This window comes from Diuraphis noxia, unplaced genomic scaffold (assembly GCF_037042655.1).
Source record: "Diuraphis noxia isolate RWA-SAM2 unplaced genomic scaffold, SU_Dnox_SAM2 contig0002, whole genome shotgun sequence".
Taxonomy (NCBI): Eukaryota; Metazoa; Arthropoda; class Insecta; order Hemiptera; family Aphididae; genus Diuraphis; species Diuraphis noxia.
In genome coordinates, this window is record NW_028301712.1 from 85,942,693 (window position 1) to 85,964,343 (window position 21,651).

The 21,651-nt window shown below is 30.4% G+C and overlaps 1 protein-coding gene across 1 annotated transcript in view; it reads left to right on the forward strand.

Moving 5' to 3' along the window:
* Nucleotides 1-19,523: 19,523 nt before the first annotated feature.
* Nucleotides 19,524-21,651, forward strand: part of Cdep (Chondrocyte-derived ezrin-like domain containing protein) — a 36,282-nt gene continuing 34,154 nt past the window's right edge. Inside the window, exon 1 of the mRNA XM_015510739.2 lies at nt 19,524-20,018. The gene's annotated coding sequence lies outside the window, so the exon portion shown is untranslated. The remainder of the gene's footprint in view (nt 20,019-21,651) is intronic.

Genomic DNA, 21,651 nt, shown 5'->3' on the forward strand with positions numbered 1-21,651 from the left:
TGATTTATCATATTAAACATTATTCAAATTTAACACGTCGCCATTACAAATGTTCACTATTCTACTCAAAGCACTCGACACTTACTATAATATATGCAGCCATACTACAGTAGAGCAAAGCGGCTTTACCGTTTTTTTTTTAATTAGTATAATACTTATTTTGCGTAATACGGTCAGAGTGTGTATAGTAATACACGTGTGCATATTATATAGTACTGGTTGTACTGCGCAAACATTAGTATAAGAATACGAATTTAAAAAAAGGCGGGTAAGTCGTGGATGTCGCTCTGCTGTACAGTAGGTTACAAGTGGGTTACTGTAATGGATCGAATTAAATTTGAATCCAATGATATTATATCATTGTATACGAAAAATGATTCTGAGCGAAGACGGATTATCTGTCTAGAATATATTATAGATCATTAAAAATTTTCAAATCTTAGAATTAAAAAGAAAAACTTTTATGAATTTCTATCTAAGATAATTTTGAACATTGCCGTAATCTTTACGTATTTAGTCAAAATTTGAACTTTGAATGCTTGTAAAAAAAAATTGTGACTACGCATTTCTTTTATTTTTCAATTGCTATTGTAAAAATATATTATGAGCCTTGTATTAAATTTTTAAGCTTTTCTGCCTAACAAATAAATTTTTATCAATATTAATTTAAAAAAAACTAATAATGATCGAAAATTTCAAATGCCTATGAATAGTTCAACTTAAGTCGAACATTTTTGAAAATTGCATGGTGGATAGAATATACTTATAGAAAAGTATTAATAATTTTTCACTTTTGACCCCCCAAAGTACCAACTAGATTCACTTTCTGATCGAACGAGGTACTGAAGTCAAAAATCGAAACACTTTTACTGCCCCAAAACATGATGACAGACACACAAAAAAAAAACATACATCATGGTAAAATCAATACATTCATCGCTCCGCTTATAATCTAAAAACGGGAAAATCACTGTGTCACATACGACTGCATTATAATCGAAAAGAACCGTTTCGCTTGAGGTTTGGCCTATCTTGACTTTTTTTCAAATTCTTGTATATAGGGTTGGTATATTTATATATTGTTGTATATAAATTATGTTATTATAATTATATATATAGTTGCAGTGGCGTAGTTGTGGGGGGGGGGGGGGTAAGGGGTTTCCCAACCACCCAAAAAAATTTTTATATTGGTATTTTATCTTTTGTGATACTGATTATTTTTAAAGTAATCTTTTTTTTGCATTTTTCGATGATGGAATTAATACCAATTTGAAACAAAATAAAAATGACGTTTAGTTTAACTAATAACTTGTAATTTGTGTCATAAATATATTTTAACCCCCCCCCCCCCCCCCCCCCAGAAAAAATCGTATCTACACCGCTGTATAGTTGTATAGGTAATATACAGTTTGTTGACTAATTGGAAAGTCAGTAGCTCTAATTCAAAATAATACAATGCAGGTATTCTACTGCAGTTTTTTGTAATTTAATATAATATGATTGAAAGCCTCCTTTTAACCATGGTCTAAAAAAAAAATTTTAAAAACACTCGTAACAGGTACCTACTACTTTTAGACCTTGGTAAAATGGAGTAATATAGGCTAATAGCCTCCCTTTTACCAAGATCTAAAAGTAATACCCATAATGGGCGTTTTTAAACATTTTATTTTTTTACGGAGCTAAACGTGATCTGTTGAGCGTAAAGTTTGCTATGTTACGCACTCGTTCGACGGAAACAACAACACATGCGGGTATCACGTCCTCTTAAGCTTTTTAGTGATCGTAGGAAATAAATAAAATTAGTATACCAACTATATAGTACCTATATGCAGTAATGTCTTATATAGTTTTTAAGAAATACCTATAATATTACTTATTAGTTTACGGCTGAGAGTATAACTGCAAATCATCAAAGGCTTCCTCAGAAAGCCACTAGCTCTAATTCGAAATATAATACAGATACTCTGGTGCAATGTTTTTTTATTATTCCATATTACAATTTTACATTTAAAAATGCAGTCGTTTAATCATTTTTTTACAGAAACTGTTCGTAGGTAGAGTACTAGAGTTCATAAACGTCATATACAAGTACATATTATATATATATATATATATTTATATTGTTATTTCGTTATATTGCTGTTCGATCCTAGCTTGACCGCCGTACAGCGTTTCTATCATGACTAGCTAAATAAAATTACAAAAAAAAAAAAAAAAAATAAGGAAATAATCAATATTATTGTGCCATATTATAATAATCATTAGGAGGTGCCTTTGTATTACCGACTTACCGTATCGTTACAATATATATTGTTATAGGCAGGTTGTAGGTACCTATTTGGCTATATTATAGACTACAGTAATCTCAACAAAAACACTACGTCAACTCCGTGTAAAAAAACGCTAAGTAAAAAAAAAAAATATATAAATGCAATAAAATGTGTGATATAAGGTGGAATCTAAGTAAATAGTTTAATGAATAAAATGTATGTATAAATAATTAATTCAAATTTAATAAAAATTGGTTATTTATATTAATTTATAATATGAATTATTTTAACTCAAATTGATCCATTTTTGGTTTACTTAGCCGGAAACAATTTATTTATTGTAATGGTGCTTTCATTATTTATTACATAAACTATTAGTACTTGGCTATACATTTTTTAGACTGAATCTTCCGGCCAAGTAAACCAAAATTGGATCAATTTGAGTTAAAATAATTCATATTATAAATTAATATAAATAAACAATTTTTATTAAATTTGAATTAATTATTTATACATACATTTTATTCATTAAACTATTTACTTAGATTCCACCTTATATCACACATTTTATTGCATTTATATATTTTTTTTTTTTACTTAGCGTTTTTTTACACGGAGTTGACGTAGTGTTTTTGTTGAGATATCATTAGTTTTTATTAGGGTCAAGATATTTTTTATTTTTTTTTCCATTATTATGATGTAATGTCTTATTTATAATTTTTTTAAGATGTTTAAACATATCGTTCTGTACAAAAGTACATTTTGTTTCCTATACTTCAGCACCCATTTTAATACTCTATCTGCACACCTACCTTGAACCAGAGGCATTTTTAATTTACCAATTGATCTATTGGCACATTTTTCAATATTTAATAAAATGGAAATAACTGTTTGGATTTTGGATTCTTTCTTTTTAGTGGTACTTCATGTACCGTGTTAATACTGCACTGTTTAATAGTAGTACTATTATAACTTTCAACTACGATTTTAGATTGAGTAGACTCCTGATATTTTTTTTCCTCATATCTCGCGCCTTTTGGAGTTAAGTTACCATTTTTAATGTAGACACAATTCGACACAAATATGAAGACAGTCACAATAAAGTATTATAAATTATAATAAAGACTGTTATAATAATAATTATTATTATAACGACTATATATTATTTAACAATAAAATGCTCAATGGAAAATGATAGATAGTCGATACGGTTAGGTTTGGTGATACCACGTGCATTGAATAATAATATTATGGACACGAGACAATAACGCCGACAACAAGCTCGTACGCAGGACGCGAGACGAAAGAACGAAAATTCAAATTACGAAAACAGAATGCACCGATACCGATAACTGATAAGCGATTGTGGACCATGTTCGCGTGTTAGTATGTTGTATGTGTCTAGCGGTGGGGGGAAGCAATAGTAGTGGGAGACACACGCCGCCGTCGCAAGAATCCTCTCACTCGTCCCGTCAACATGACGCGTTTAATACGGCAGCCGGCGGCGAAAGTAATATAAAATGATCACTTAAATATCCACAGTTTTTTGATCATAACTAAAATACTATTCAACCGATTCTATTTAAAATTATAAAAGCACGTAGCCTATGATTTTCTCGATCGATTGATATCTCATTCTAACTATTTGGTTCATTTATTAGACCTACAGCCTTTAATAAAGAATACCAAAATATTAACACGTGTTAAATGGGAATGTTTAGGTTTCTGTATATATACACGGTCGAGTGCTTCGCCTTCCTTTTTTTTTTACTTAGCTCGCGACACTACCGTGTCGCTGGATTGTATACTATGTAACTATTAAATGGAGTACTGCAGTGAATGCACGCGGGTGATATTAGAAACTCGTATTAGTCGTCTTCTCTATAATGACAATTACATTGTAAGAACTATTGTCATATTTTGTCTCAAGCGTTTCGGCACAAACAGGTTAACACGTTTTTTAAATACCAATCTGATTCTTAATTAAAAGTCTTTAAAATCAATTTTTGTTAATAAAATTAAACATTTTTTTGTACAGGTAAATTTTTTGTAAACTGCCAGAAGGCTTTTATTATAACGATCAGTGATCTTTAACAATACATTTCAAAGGTGTACATATATGCTAAATATTAATGAATAATATTTTGGTAAATATATACAATAACGTGTTTGGGTTATCACTCTCAGTGGAGAGATCCCGGTCTTAGTCTAATATTTTGTACTAAGTCATATGGTCTTCGGCGTTTGAGACGCCTTATGTCTTGAGAGTTGTCAAGTAATTGAATTGCAGCTGGATTGGTGTGTTGATCTAGGCGTATCTCGTGTTTTCGGGCAAACTTGGTAATCTCGTCCTGGACGGAGGTCATCATCAGATCGCGGTGGATAATGTCATTTCTGTCGTACTGGTATACTGCGACAATAGTACGAAGAGCAATGTTTTGGCAGCGTTGAATTATCTCAATATTGGACTTACTGGCACAACCCCACAGTTGTATTCCATTGGTCCATATTGGTTTAATTATCGTTACGTACAAAAGGCGTTTGCTTGTAAGGTCTAGATCGGAGTGTCTTCCAATCAACCAATAAAGTTTCCTTAATTTCTCTTTAATTTGCAGTTTTTTCTGGCGAACGTGATGTTTCCAGTTTAATCGTGTGTCAAGGTGCATTCCTAGATATTTTGCAGAATCGTTCTGTGGGATGATATGTTGATTCAAAAATAACTGGGATATTGACATATTTACGCAAAGTGTAATTTACGTGCAGCGATTTGTCACTGTTAATTTTGATTTTCCATCGCTTAGTCCAGTTGGATACGTTGTTGATTGTCCGTTGAAGTTGATCAGTCGCAGTCTGCTGGTCTTCATCAGTTGCCAATATTGCTGTATCATCGGCAAACATGGCTGTCTTTGAATAGTTGTTAGTTGGAATATCTGCAGTGTAGAGTAAGTACAAGATAGGTCCGAGGACACTGCCTTGTGGTACTCCAGCTGATATGTTTTTCCTATCAGTTATTGCTTCTTCGTGAATGATTCTGAACTGACGTTCAGATAGGTAAGATTCGATGAGTGCGCACCAAGTATGCGGCATCTGTTCTCGTAACTTAATAAGTAGTCGTTTGTGCCAAACTTTATCAAAAGCTTGTGCTACATCAAGGAAGACTCCACAACAATATTTTTTTTCTTCCAGTGCCTTATTTATCGTGTTGGTGACACGATGTACCTGTTCGATTGTTGAGTGTTTATTCCGGAATCCGAACTGGTGTTCAGGAATGAGCTGTCTTGCTTCTATTATCGGTTTTAATCGCTTTAAATATAATTTTTTGAATAATTTTGATAAGCTTGGGAGAAGCGATATCGGTCTGTATGAAGTTACCTGTTCAGGTGGCTTCCTTGGTATAAGTAGCATTATTACTTGAGCTCGTTTCCAATGTTTAGGAACGTATTCCACAGGATGGCATTGAAGATGTGTGTTAGGTGAATCATAGCCTTTTTGGGTAATTCTTTCAATATTTTTGGGTTTATTTGGTTATAGCCAGGTGCTTTTTTTAGATTGATATTCATATCGATTTCTTTTGCAATTTCAATTGGTGTGAAGTGCTTTATCTTTTCGCGTATTTCATACAATGGTTGACACTGTTCTGTGTCAAGTTCAGAGATGATATTGTTCGGCTGAAATACACGTTCCAGGTGACGTGCGTACGTTTCAGCTTTGTCTTGGTCAGAGCGTGCCCATGATCCATCTTCCTGGCGAATTGGTGGTACATAGGCATAAGAATTCAAATTAAATATACATTTAGTAAAAACCGTATGGTTCGGTGAATATTTAATTAGAAATTTGATTTACCTAACTTTAAAACCAATAAGAATAAAGGTGTCTACTCGCTAATTTTATAATTTTGGCTGATTTTGAATATTTCGGTTTTTAGTGGTCTAACAGATGTAACCAAATTTACTGAGTTAACCGAAATGATCAAATTTGGTGAATACCGAAACCGAATCAAGCCAGTGGGAGTCTAACGGGTTGAAACTAAGTCTAGTGACTTAAAAATAATAAATAACTTGTCCGAAGTTCCAAACACTTATAACAAGCATTATGTCGCAATAAATTCATGTACAATATGGGTAGGTAATCAGTTTTAAATATATACGTCACTAAATTACTAGGCACTTTTATTGAATAGGCACTATAATAATTTGTGTGCAATAATTTACTAAGAGAAATGTTCTAATAATAAATTAAATGCTGATATAAAAATAATTACACACTTATAGCTAAAATATTTTACGAAAAACACACGATGAATAAAAATAGTTAAGTACTTTATTTTTATTTTGTAATAAATATCATGGAATTGTATTTGTTTCTATACATAATATATTAGATATAAAAAATTATATTTTTTTCCGAATTGAGAATAATTGAGGGTATTATTAACGTACTAATACATACTTTTTCTTCGCCCATCATTGACGCCTTATCTTGCAGTTCCGACTGCAAGATCGATCTGCTTGCGCCGAAGACCAATAATGTTTAAATAGTTTGTTTACAACGTTGTACAACATCGTTTCGCCAAAATCTGTATCTCGAGCTCTCCATCCCAGGCAGACTTCAACACCGCAGATTTGAATATTTTTCTGTTATGATTGGAATGCGATATATAACGTTTTTGGCGCAGCGCCATGAAAACATGAGATCAGAGGTGTCCGTCATCATTGCTGGCGTCGCAAGGGCCGATAACCTTTGAACGGTGTAGGATGTCGGAAGCGGAAATGATACCGGTACAGGATACGGCAGCCCTTGTGTGGTCGTGATTGGGGCCACGTATATGATGCAGGTGGTTGGTCCGGAAATAATCCTGCAAATATTCCGAAAGCTGATTGTCTGCAATAATAATCGTTCAACGGGATTTTTGGTACCTAACAAAATTGCATAAATTCAGTGAATGACCTCACACCGAAGTATTGTCTCACCATCATCGACATCCAAATACGAAATGCTTTCATGCATCGACTTCGTGCATAAAGTTTTTCATCAAGTCTTCTATATACACTTATACGAATTAAAAATAAATAAATATTAGCTATACATTTTGTACGGCATAAATATAATATACATATAATAATTAGTGGCGAAGTCAAGTATTTTGTATGATCGGGGGGGGGGGGGGGGGGGAGCTATTTATAGCTCTATAGAGTTTTTGTAAAATTATTATTTTAATATATGCAATATATATAGGCTAAAATAAACCTGGTTGATGTGGAGATTTATAGCGGCCTTAAGCTCCCTGGTTATAATATATATATTAAATTACAAGCGAGAATTTCAGTCCACGTTTTAATGCCTTGAACGTATTTAACAATTGGTTAATGGGTTTTGCAGCTGTACACAAAAAAATTGCGGATTATGATACGTGTTTCGAGAAGCGTAAAAAATGTATATTATTATTATTATTATTTATTATATATTATTACTTTCTACGAAAGTGAATTGATATTATTTTATTGACATTCACTATATATAACAACTTTTTTACAAGTTCGCCTGGTCCTGAAATAATTTGAAATTTGAAAAAGTTGTCAAAGGAAAAAAGAGGTGAACATGTTTGATGAATCACTCTGTGTATATAAATAAATACATCTTCTGCGGTTCAACGCGTCGTTTATGTACCTATACATGTAACAACAACAGATGTTCTGGTCGTATTCTATATTTCAATGAACTAGCTACCTATTATTAAATTTAAATGATTGAAAAAACGGCAAGTGCTTACATTTATTTTTAAATTAATATTCACCTTTCAATCAATGAATAACGATAATAGTGTATATTGTAATTCATGGTGGTTTTTTTCTGTGCAGCTATAGGCGGAAATGGTCGGTACATTATATTTACCTGTGTATACGTGTCGAGCATTGCTTATAGATATACAATATACGTATACAAGAATATATATCTGGCCAAGCTCTGAACATAGGACATAAAAGTAGTTATAACTGTGTGTGTATGTGTATATATATGTATGTGCGATGCAATCATAAAATATTTCTTCGAGAAGGATAATCGGATATTCCTTTCCCATTTTTCAAAAATCATCTATACCAATGTGCAACTATGTAAGTAATCGATAAACATCACGGCATTCGCAATGTAAACATTAAAAAAAAATACATATTATTAATTACATATGCCTATACATAATGTGTATACACCTATTATTATCATTATATATACGCACTACAATGAGTATAATTTCACAGTATCATGAATAATAATTATAATATTATCTTGGTATAATTTTTTGGAAGAGCTCTTTAAAAGTGTTTTATGACTATGCGTCATGATAATCTTAAACATATTATTTATACATAAATTAATATGTATCTTATACCAACTTTTGATCAAAAAGTATTCAAAATAATAAATAATAGTTGGAAACTTAATTGAGAAACTATGATTTATTATTGTATATATCTAACATTATAATAGCCTATAATTGTATATCATATTATATATAGTAGTCACTATAGTAGGTATAGGTATACATCTTTGTCATACATTGTTTGTCTATAATTATTATAATTTTAAAAACACTAAAGAGTAAAGACTAAAGAGTGCAGACATATTATATCGACACATCAGTGGTTCTTAAAAGGTGTTCAGTGAACTTAGATTAAGTATTCCTCCTTAATCTGAAAATCATTAAAAAAAAATTAAGAAACGATTATAAAAAAGAAGAATTTTGTTTCATCGTCTTTAAACTTGTACTACTTATAAAATTATTTTATTCTCTATCGAGTGATATACTGGATTTTCCAATTGTTATATTTGATGTAATTTTAAATACAATTTATAATAAATAAATATAAGTACTGTTTTATTTTACGTTTGTGATACGTCAAATCTTATAAAATTGTGAGTATTTCGTGAATATGAAAACGTTTAGAACCACTGCAGGTATATAATATCCATAAATAAAACTATTAATATTTATAAAATTAAAGAAAAAAATATATATCTTACTAGATGAAATTTAACAGATAAATGTAATATTTATTAATTATGAACTATATCATGATATTATACAATCCTAATTTATTAGTATATACGTCGTAAAGCTGCAGCATTTGCCTAATAACATCCATGGCTGCTAAAATATCAAGATTTGAGAAAGTCAAAAAATGCGTTTATCAAAACAGTTTCTAAAAAAAAAAAAAAATATTAGTAAGTTAACCTAATAATATTATATGTGTAAGAATATTATTACGTGTGGGCTTGTGTGGGAGGTATAACGGTACAATTTATAATCCTCTATGCATTTTATTATATCTACATGTGGCTTTATACGACATTCGGTGATCATCATCGTGGTTAATAATTATAATTCAAAGATTTTAAACGGAATATATGCAATTAACGCGTTAAGACTTAAGATAGTGTAGTGTAATGTGCCAAGAACTGGAGCGAAAAATTATTTTTACACTATACTCGTGGATAGTAAATCTTCGGAAGGTAAGTCAAACATATTTTCTTCTCCAGCAGACGGCTACCATTATAAGTTCTCCGATATAGCTGCAGGTCTTCCAATATGGCTTGTTCCAAGCTGAAATTTATGTGGAATACAAAAACTGAATATTTTTTCAAACATTTACCGGGCAAGCTGCCAAAAAAAAAACGAATAGTCAACAGTATTATTTTAAAACATATAGGAAGCGGACTTTAAAATTCAATGTACGCACGAAATTCGACTGATGAGATAAAACAATCATTTGACCAATGCACGTTAATTTGTACACGCAACACAAGCACAACACCCCACGAGTGCATGCCGGATATTTTAATTTTATAGTATTACACAATAATTGTATATTATTATCTCTCTAGTACTGACTCAATGGGGCACATCGATAGTCTAAATTATTGAAATATATGTATATTGTATATACATTATATATATTAAATTATTGAAATGTAAACAAATGTAATAATTTATAATACATATAATAGTAGCCAACCAATTTAAATAATACAATACATCATTTTTAAATCGTCATTATTTCGTCTAAAACGAGTGACTGAAGAATAATTATGATTTATGAGCGCCAAGGACATAGTATGAAATGGTATAACGTTTTGTTTTAAACTGTGGTTGGTCTATCCGGGCGAAGCATACGTATAATGCCAAATAAAAAGTTACGACTGAACGACGCGTATATTGACGTGCTAAAGATTAAAAATCATCAATTATAGTCTGTATAATATGAATTTAGGTACCTGACACATGTTACTGCAAACTATTTACTGACTAGATAGGTATGTTATTAAAGTATTTAATCTCTGTTTCTTGGTTTAAAATAACGATTTAGTTACTTTCATTAAATCATTTAAAAGACGAATACCAATACTTACTTCTCGACAACGTTGCCGATTAATAAATTATTTTATTTTCATATAAAAAGGTGGGTGCGGGTGGTATGTTTTGTCTATTTTTTAACTCGTGAAAATCGCCAAATTATATATATAGGTAAAAGCGTAGAGAACTATAGGCAATTGAAATTTGAATATTATTTGTATTTATAAATCACATTAATTTGAATTGTCTTAAATATTTTATTATATATATATTTTATTATTCATCATTCGTAAATTAGTGATGCTTGTCCTTGAGTTTTATAATTTTTTTTATATTTACAATCTGTTATATATAATAAAATTGAACAATAAGTAAATTATATAAATTAAATATTATATTATTATGTATTATGTGCATTGTGCTTTTTAAATTCCTTTTAGCATTGAATAACGACAACATTACAAAATATTTTAAAATAAGTATTATATATTAGGGTAATAGGTATATCTTATTCTTATATGCAAGTTTTTAGGATACGCATTATTATTTATTACCTGAATTATAACTATTTCAAATGTTTTTTTATTTTCCTAATGTAATTTATTAACTATGGGTTAATTATTGACTATTGAGTATTATTGGTTAATGTTTATACATTTATTATATACAATTTATTATTTTATTTTAGATTAAAGCTAGTAGATACATATACTTAGGTATACTATACCGGCCTTTTACCTAGTACCTGTACTAAAATATTAATTGGCAAATGTATTCATTCTATAGTACATAATAATATGCACTCTTATTAATTCATATATTAATATATATTATATACATAAATTATGTAACATAATTAATTCCAAAATTAAAAACGTTTTTAAATTGTACGTTTTTGTTCATCGTATTTAAAAAAATATATAAGATCTTCGTTTATTGTTATAATAATAAAACATTTTTTTCATTTAAAAACTTTCTTTTGAATACGGTTTTAATAATATAATAAATATTTACTCATTTTTAATTTTTTTTCTTACTATACTTACTAATTATAAATTACTCAAATTTATTTATCTTAAACCATCATATTATATGTCCACTCGGTATGTACAATACCTACCTAGCTGTTAAAAATTTGTTTCTGTTGAATCTAATATTTATTATTATTTATTTATATACAAAACTCCAACATTAAAATGTATTCAATTCTTATTTATAATTTAATTCAAAAAATACTGAAATGTATAATACTTTCCTGGTAACGATATAGGAGGTAAATATCAGAAATTTCCTCAAAACAATTTCTTGAATTAGATTAAATTTTTGAGATTTTTTAATCACTACTCCTTAGTATAGTAGTACCTATTTATACTTTAATTTAATGTCATATTTGAATTATTTTTGATACATATTAATTCAAGTTCAACACGCATTATATAATTCAAAAATAGAAATTAATCATTTTACCATTACCAGCAAAATTCATTTTCACGTGTTTTAATTATTATAACGAAATTATCGTAATACTACGTTTTTGTTTTATAATAGTTTGTGCGGCTTTTTTCAATTTCCGTTTATAATTGGATATGGTTTTTGTATTGTACCTTTAATTATTTCATAATTTTTCTGTTTTCAAGCAGTTAATTTTCATTTATTTTATATACTTACTATAGTTCGCAAATAATTTGTCCGTTCAGAACATTATTGATTTATTAGATTTGATTTTATAATATTATCTATGCATAATTCAAATATAAGTACATATTAGTTATTAGTACCTATAACTATATAATATGGCTATATTATGCAATTCGCAAAATGGTTGCGTTTCCAATGATAAGTTAAATTTTTACAGAGTACCTACTTACATAAATAGAATTTATTTGGAGTTTTGTAATTTAAATAATTGTGACGAAAGACGCTTTAATCTGCAAAAAGTTATAATGGAACGTATTATTCTAACGTAACTATAGAGAAGTTCGGTGTTTATTCAGGCACGTATCCAATAATTTTGAGACTAACAATGTGTTCATTTTTCCTGAATATACTAGATATATTGTCATGACTTAAATCTATAATTATCTAGGAGTATAAATATATTTGAAGAAGTTATAGTGTTTACACGGTTCCCCCCTCAATTGACGGTTTATTAAAAAAAAAAAAAAGTGTACCTATTAATATATTATGCAATTGACTACCTAACTGTATATAGCTATACCAAATATTGTATTTTATATTTTTCTCAAATAATTAATAAAAACTTACAACGTTACAACTATAATGTTGATATGCATTACACTCTGTTCAGTGTAATATTAAATATTAATATTAATATCTAGCGGCAGCATTCTGCGTTTACCTACTTTCATTAAATGTTATAAATGTAAACATTTATTGCAATTTGTATATTGTACTCATAAAATATCAGTAGGTATATACAATAATACGATATAAATGTAGTACATAATATTGTACGTCTTAAATAATAATTATGAATAAAGTAGAACAAATGTATTATCTATAATTATAAAAGTAATTATAATCTGGTTTACTAGGAGAAAATAAAATGGGTTGTTAGATTCAATCGGCGCGAAATGCGAACGATGAGAAACTTATAAAATTGTAGTAGAGAGATAACGTATTTCTATTTTCTGTAAAAGCTATCAGTAGGTAGGTACTAGGTAAGTAGTTGTTATTTAGTTAACTTACTTTACCATAATAATAATTAAAAGACAAAAGTGTCATCGGTGTGTGGCTTCTTCATTCAAAATTTTCAATTTTCCTTCTGTCAATGAGCTCCTTATTGTGCCGATTGTGTATAGTATTAATAAATAAAATAAAAACCTTACCTTACAGTGTACATGTAAAATTAATATAATAGCCTTGTAACCCTTGTATGATACTCGTATATTTTTTTTGTGCACAAAAACATACATTTTATACTATAATTTATAACTTGAACATGTTTAAAAACATTTTAGGTGGAATGAAATTATATAATATGTACCATACTTGCAAGAAAACTAAATTGAACATAATATGTATATTTTAAATGTAACTAATTACATAATTTAGTTATGTTAGTTAAATATTTGAAATTTGTAAACATAAATTAAGTGTGTTTTACAATAATTTGCGAACTATTTTATAATTTTTAATAGAGGTGTTAATATATAATGTATTATTATATTTACCATATCCATATCCGTATATAACATAAATTTTATTACATGAGTACATCTAAATTTTATTTGTAGCTTATGAAATATATTTAAAGACTTAAAGTGTATGGGATGTTCCTATGCCCTATGTTAGTAATTATTCTGTATACTATTTTTTTTTTATAGATGACGTAAAGTAATGATTATGACAAATTACCAGTAGGTAGAATGTATATAGATAATAGATTATCTATATTTTAGGCTAATTTAAAACAGGTTGACTGCCATGTAGGGTGACAATGGTGACATAACAATGACTGACGATAATAGCAATTCTCGTGGTTTTAGCATGCCGGTTATAATAAGAATGAATAATGGGAATAATTAAATATTAAAATAAATAATGAAGAATGATTTATTTGTAAATACGCGTTATTCTAAAGTGTAATATTACTAATTAGTAATTAATAATTATTAATTAATTAAATTGTATATAAAGGAGGTACATTAATATGATTAAAATTGTAATAAAATATTAAATTTTTTTTTGGTACACATTATATTAACTCTTAGTATTTTGTATACAGTATACACCTTTAATATAATAGGCGGGTATAGTCTGTAATTAATGCGTGTTCTGTGTACACATAATTAAAATTTAAATACACTGACACTTTCATGTAGGTATAATGCTGTAATAAATAACAATTAGATACCTATTATATTGTACCTACTACCTTCATCTATTTACAACAAAGAAAATTGAAGGGAAAAAACACAACATAGGTATATGATTTTATAATAATTATTATACATTAGGTATGTTTCATTTCATCAAATACAATAATATTATCTATACTCTATAATATTAATATAGTCTATATTTATTTTATTCAGTACCTATTTCAGTAGGAAGCTAGGTGTTTAGTATTCTCTAAAAGCTTTGGCTGACCATTGATGATTTATGAAGCAAATATTAGTTTTGTAGGTAAAAATATAATTGTAATACAAATAAGGTGATAATATAATATATATGTATATTGTTTATATAGGTACTAGTCAAGTATATTATACTATACAATGATTAAATATTCGTCAACTCCATACGCCATGTACAGATGTACCTACTATATTCTGTCCAGCAATCATCAGTTGTAAAAAATTAAGTAAATTTAAATATTTGGCACAATTCCTATCTTTTTTCTGTTCGTTTATTTTATTATGTATATTAGTATCTTATCATTTTCATAAAGTGTTAATAATTTTTGTTTTATTTAGCAAACACGTTTATAAACTGCAGATTAAGATTAGCTACAAATATTTTATAATTGATAACATTATTATTTGTTTTAATAAATTATACTACATTACGACGTAATGTCATCATCCGGTGTTAATTTATATCTATTTATACATTGTGTATACTCTGATATCTACATAATAAAATTTTTTGAAACTTTAGTCAAAGTTGGTCAAGTAATTTTTGAGTTTGTACTTATATAAGCTTCATTGCTTCAAACATAAGGACATTGCATTTGGTTGTACATTTGAACAATAACTGATAAGTGATAACTTAAATATTACATTATTTTATTTTATTTATTCAAGCAACCAATGGTAACCTTTATGCAAACTAAAATATTTTTACTTCGTGAAAAAACTATAATATAAATACTACGTAGTAACAACATTTTAACACACTAATTTATAAATATATACATATGGCTACATTTCATCTTTATTGTTATAGTTGTGCCAATGTTAATAATAATAACTTCATTTCACGTCCATATTGTTAATTTCAACTTTCAAGTGCAAGCTTTTACTATTAATACTATAAGACTGAATTCTGGTGTATGTTTTTTTTCTTTCTAATAGTTCTTTAATTGGATGTTCATGGCTAGGTCTCTGTTTGATATTTAAAGATACACAGTTTTAATTTGTTGTTTTTAATATAGGCAATAGGGTCAATTGGTTTGTAACGTTTGTATATTTTTTATATTATTGCCTATTATTGCCACTTGTCAACCATGTTAATGTTCTGTTGACTTATTGGCTATTATATAATACAATAATAAGATGAATATATAAATACGAAGACAAGAAAATATTATTTTGAAATGTTGATTATATTTTCTTATACGGCATTTTGTAGCGGATTTATCAGACAAACTGAAGTATCTAGCTACTAAGTATATCTGTAGTTATGTACTTTTATATACCGCTATCGAATCATTACCGAGATGAGTAGTCTATCTATTATTGATTCATTAGCTGAAACTAATAATTTTGATGAACAAAAAAACAATGAAATTCCGTCTCCTAACTTAGAACTTATTACCAGCTCTTCAAAAAATGTATCCGTATCAAAACAATTTCCTGGGTCAGATCCAGCAGAATGGAATTTAGATTCTGATACAATTGACTATTTGTTAAAAAATCCGCCTTTTGTTAATTTGATTGATATTGACTTTAAAAGTACAAAACGTTTATGCGGAAAAAATATTAGAAAACTTCCATATGACATATTTGAAAGGTGTCTTCTTAATGGCGAACGCAAAAAAAGGAATTGGCTTCTCTATTCAAAATCTAAAAATGCGCTTTATTGTTTTCAATGTTTAATTTTTGGTACTAATAAACACGCCTTCAGTGATCCTAATTTTGGGTTTACAAATTGGCAAAAATGTCATCATCTAGTCAATGAACATGAGAAAAGTGTAGCTCATAATACAAATGTCCGTAAATGGTTTTTAAGAACAACTAAAAATAAAGACGTTATTGATCACGCTTTACAAGAAGAAATACAATCTCAAATGAGCTATTGGAAAAATGTGTTGCATCGTATAGTGGCTACCTTGGTGGTGGTGGAGGGGGTGGTGGCTGGAGGAGCGGCAAAAAATGTTTGCTCCATGGCGGCATTGGGCCTTAATCCAGCCCTGGTGGCACATTAACAATTATTCTTAGTTTTAAATTTGTTGTTACTGACGATAACATAACTAATATTACGCGCCCTTGACTATAGGAAAGAGATGTGCACTCCGACGATATTCCTGCTAGACCAGTTTTGACATCTTATATATTATGTACGTATAGCGAGTCTCATGATCTCATTACCATCACTCATCTCCTATCCTACGAAACCATTTCCTCATATTGGATTACCGCTGGAATGGGCGCCAATGTATAATGTAAAAGTACCATATACGCTTCATCCATGATCAATAATATTGTCAATTTAGATTGACAAACGCACCAATGTATTTGGCACTTCAATCTGCTCATCAAACAAAGTGCATAAACTCTCATTTGATCACGCGGATCCTTCAATTTGGGTTGTTTTGGTACTTATGATTTGTGACGTACACAAATTGTAATCTATATATTATTATAATGTAATTCACAGGTTTTTTCGAAAATAAATACACATTTCCAGACTTTTATACGCCTGTGTTATACGATTCAACGACTGTTATTTGAAATTTATAGTGAATTCATAACAATATGTTGTGACGTGTGTTTCGTAGGTATTTGTTTGCGTATATACGTTTGAAAATAATTCAGGTAAAACGATTATATGTTATAAAATAATCCACATAAGCTCTTTTAGTAATGTACTATTACATACTATGTTTGTATTACATTTTATACAAATATGAAGTGCCGAGGTACCTATATATACCTACTATTGTGCTTTATCGTCGCTTCGTATTATTTGTTTAGATAATTTCGTTATGCTTTGGCAGCAGTAAAACTAAAAATTGTCGGTTGCTTGAAAGCTTTTAGATTATACTCAGACAGTAAATAATATATTAATACAGATCTGTCTACTATACCACTCGTTTTATGTTCAAGGAAAAATACTCAATTATTTCTTCATGAGGATCGTGACTTACCACTTGCCAATATTATATTATATTTTTATGGTTTTGGTACCCGTACTTAAAATTACCAATTTTAAAGATTGGTACCTATTTCATTATTAAGTATGTGTACCGGTAGTCTATACTTAAATGAAGAGCTCTCTAGACATCGGACTAAATACGATCGATGAACGCGAGGTAGATAGCCATCATGCCCGTGGTTTCATTTTGAAAAAACGTACTGATAACTATCGTGCTATAATACAACTATACACCCTTATTTAAAAAACGCTACTGCAGGAGAACGGCGAAGAAAAATTATACTAGTGGGTAATCTAAAATATTTTGACAACTCGGAGATTACGCAAATGGATTCTAAATACAATATAGGTAGAATGTAATCACGGTGTATAACAGATCTGTAGCCTGGTATTATAAATATTATGATATATAATATTGTATAATATTATAGCAGCAAACACTGAGATTGGGTATAGGGTTCCTGAACTCGGCGGATGACATGTAACCGCATTACGTTTGGCGTGAAAAACGAAGCGTTCACACGTTTGACGCCAAAAATGTCGACTATATATATATATTCGTGGTCTTCGATATTTATTATATATATATATATATATATATATATATATATATATATTATGTATACGTATACAATACAAATGTTTATTGTATATATATAATATATATATCTTTAATCCTGCAGATACCAATGTAAAATCGACGTTCCATCTAAAATACCACGACGGGCACGACGATAAACGAATTCTATACACGTAGTAGTATGCTCCCTCGTCCTTTACCACCCTCGATTTAGGTAATTTCGGCGTAAGTTATGTACAATAACGTTGTGTGAAGATATATCTTTGGACATGGTATAGCAGGTAGGTCATAGGTAGGTATTACACTGTATGCCTGAAGTATGTTTATTTAGATAGGTGCTGCATAGTAAATTCCTCAGTTTTTGACCGGTATTGACGGTGGTGCGGTTTAAATCGTACCTATTATCTACGGCCTTTTTACTACTGCTGATCTCCCGCAGCGTTGGTCGGTCGCAACGATGTGGTGACGTCATCACTGACTAACAATCCGAGGAGGTCATCTTAGAAAGGAGTAAAACTGAATAAGTATTAAAACATTGATTATTGTTTTAGACCGTTGACTAAAAAGGGAAACAACGATATTTTTAAATGTCTACACTAAACACATCGATGTAAAAAAAAAACTTTTTCCTGCTAATGTTTTATCTTTCTTTTCTGTATCTACTTATTCTACTTACTTTACATTAGAGTTTAGATACGTTTATGAAAAATAAAATCATTTAATTTCAATATATTACACTGTATTCAAATTTTAAACACAAACGTAAAATATAATAGTTATACTTATTCAGTGGAGTGGTGACAAAATGTCAAACCCTATCACATTATTTTGTTCACTTTTTAGTAAACAATTAGCATACACCTATATATATATAAATATATGTAAATCACATAGTTATAAAGCATTTCTAGGGTACAATTGCATCTGGTAAACACCGGTCACAATACCACTGCACTGTCTAAACTTATAGACTATAGTAACCATCTGGATGTACCAATCGCCGGATCGTCGTCGTCTTGGGGTGCTGTACCCTGTACGGTACAATATTGTTCGGTAGAGACGGTAGTGTGTACCATCGTTCGTCGCGTACGGCCGCGGCGTGGCGTAGTGGTTCGTAACGGGCGCACGATTATCGTCAGTCTTTGGCACACTTAGTGTGCGGCACGGCCGTCGGATGGCAGCACTGGGCCGGAGGGCGGGAGACCGTACGCACTGCCGCCGTCGCCGCCCGTACGCCGCACGCCGATCTCTCTCCACTCGGCACTCGTCAACTCGGCAGAGTCGCATACACACCGTCCGGACTTGCTGACACCGTCGTCACTTCGTCAGTCGTCGTTCATTCACTCGTCGTCGTCTTGTGACGATCTCGTTCGGCCCTCTCGCGACTCGTCTCGTCTTCGAGTGGTCCGGTCCGCTAGCGTAGTGGGCGTGCGTGTGCGGATTTTTTTTCCGCTGATTAACTTCTCGCCCGATTTACCGGCCCGCGTTGTAGTACTTAATTTCTACAATAATCGTAGACGTGTGTGTGTGTGAGATCGCGTCGTCGGTTGAGTTACTCGTTTGTGCGCGCGCGTGTGTGTGTGTCAGTGTGAGTGTGTGCGCGCGGTGCGTTTTTTCCACTAGGCCCGACCGACCGCGGCGACGCGCGCGATGTGTTGTACGTGCGGATTAGTCTGTTCCAATTACGGTTGGTGAACCGTCGGGAGCGTCGTCCTCCGAGCTGCGGTGGTGTCTCCGCGTTTCGTCTTCATCGGAGGTGAGTTTGTTTGAGAGTTCTCTACCAGGTTTTTGTTTGTTGCCCAATTTTCGGGGGCCCTACGTACGCGCAGCTGCTTGCCTGAGGCGCGTATTGTGTGTTTGTGCGTGTACGTGCGCTTAGCCCGCCGACGGTTTTGCATTGTGACCGTTCGGGTCCTTAATCCCCTAACGGGACTCCCAGATGGTGTCCTGGTTGTCGGGGGCACTGTGGTGGCGCACCATATGTACGATCCAGCCTACCCATCTCTCCAGCGTACAATGGCTCTCACCACCGTTGTCGCCCACAATAGGTTTCACTTTAAAATAATAATAATATTTTGGAGCGTTCGAGTAGGTGTGTATAAGGATGTGCGAAAACACCACTTATTCGTTTATCGTTAACTATATTATTGTCCATATTATTTTAATAATTAGAATTAGACATCGTGGCCAATGTCGTGGATCATATTGATGCATTTTAATCTCATTTTGTTGAATGATCATTATTGAAAGCCCAAAGTCTATTCCTCGTTTAATGATAAATTGATACAACCGAATAGTCCGATACGGTCACTATCAGTATTATTACTTATTTAGGTAGCCACTCTCTTTTTCTTATTGAAATTAGTTCAATATTAATTGTATTTATTATTGTTTGTTATGCATGTAGGCATCTGAACATTAATTTATCCGCTTTTTTACATTAGATGATTATTATAAACTCACATAGCTTTTCTAAATTTAAAAATGTACCTATACAGTGATTTGTAGTATTTATTTAATCAGCGTATAAAGATGATGATTTGATGAATTTAAAACTCTGTACTAAGATAGTTTTACATTGTTTAAGTGTAGGTTAGTAGTAGGTATAACTGTATTTTACTGAATACTACTCTAGAAATCTTATGACCTATTAATTGTCTTGCTTTCAAGACTGTACCTAAATTACGAATAAATTATATCGCTAATGAAATGTTCAAATATTTATCTTCATTAATAATACTGACATTGTACGCAATAACTTTAAAATCACCACATTATTATTAATTGTGAAATTTAATATTTACTTACATTTTCCTGTTATTATTTAATATTGGGTTTAAAATCATATCACTTGTGGATCTAATATTAAAATATTCACAACACAGATAAATACCAATTATGACTACAATAGGTACCTAGTCTATTTTATGCATTATATTAACCGAGATATTAACAATAATGAGTATAATCTACCTTAATGTTTAAAATAGGTATTAAAAACATTTAATAATTGGTAGTTAAAAAACTAATTTACTAATATTTACTAATTTTACTTTAATATTGATTAATATAATTTCATATTTTTAAATACAAAATGAATTATAGAAAGATAAGTAGTTATATTTACTTATATATATTATAGGTTTAATTAACTACCTATCATCTTTTAATATGATTCAAATATGAGGAGACATCCCTTTATTTCTTTATTTACCACACAGACAATGTTACCTTGTTACAAAATGTTATAAAAAAAGTTGAAAATCCATTTTATCCATTGATATAATAAATAAATAGTTGATAGTTGGTTTGTACAATAAATTAATTTAGGTATAAACTTAGTATAATTTGTAAGCTTATTAATATTAATGTATTATTAATTGAAATGT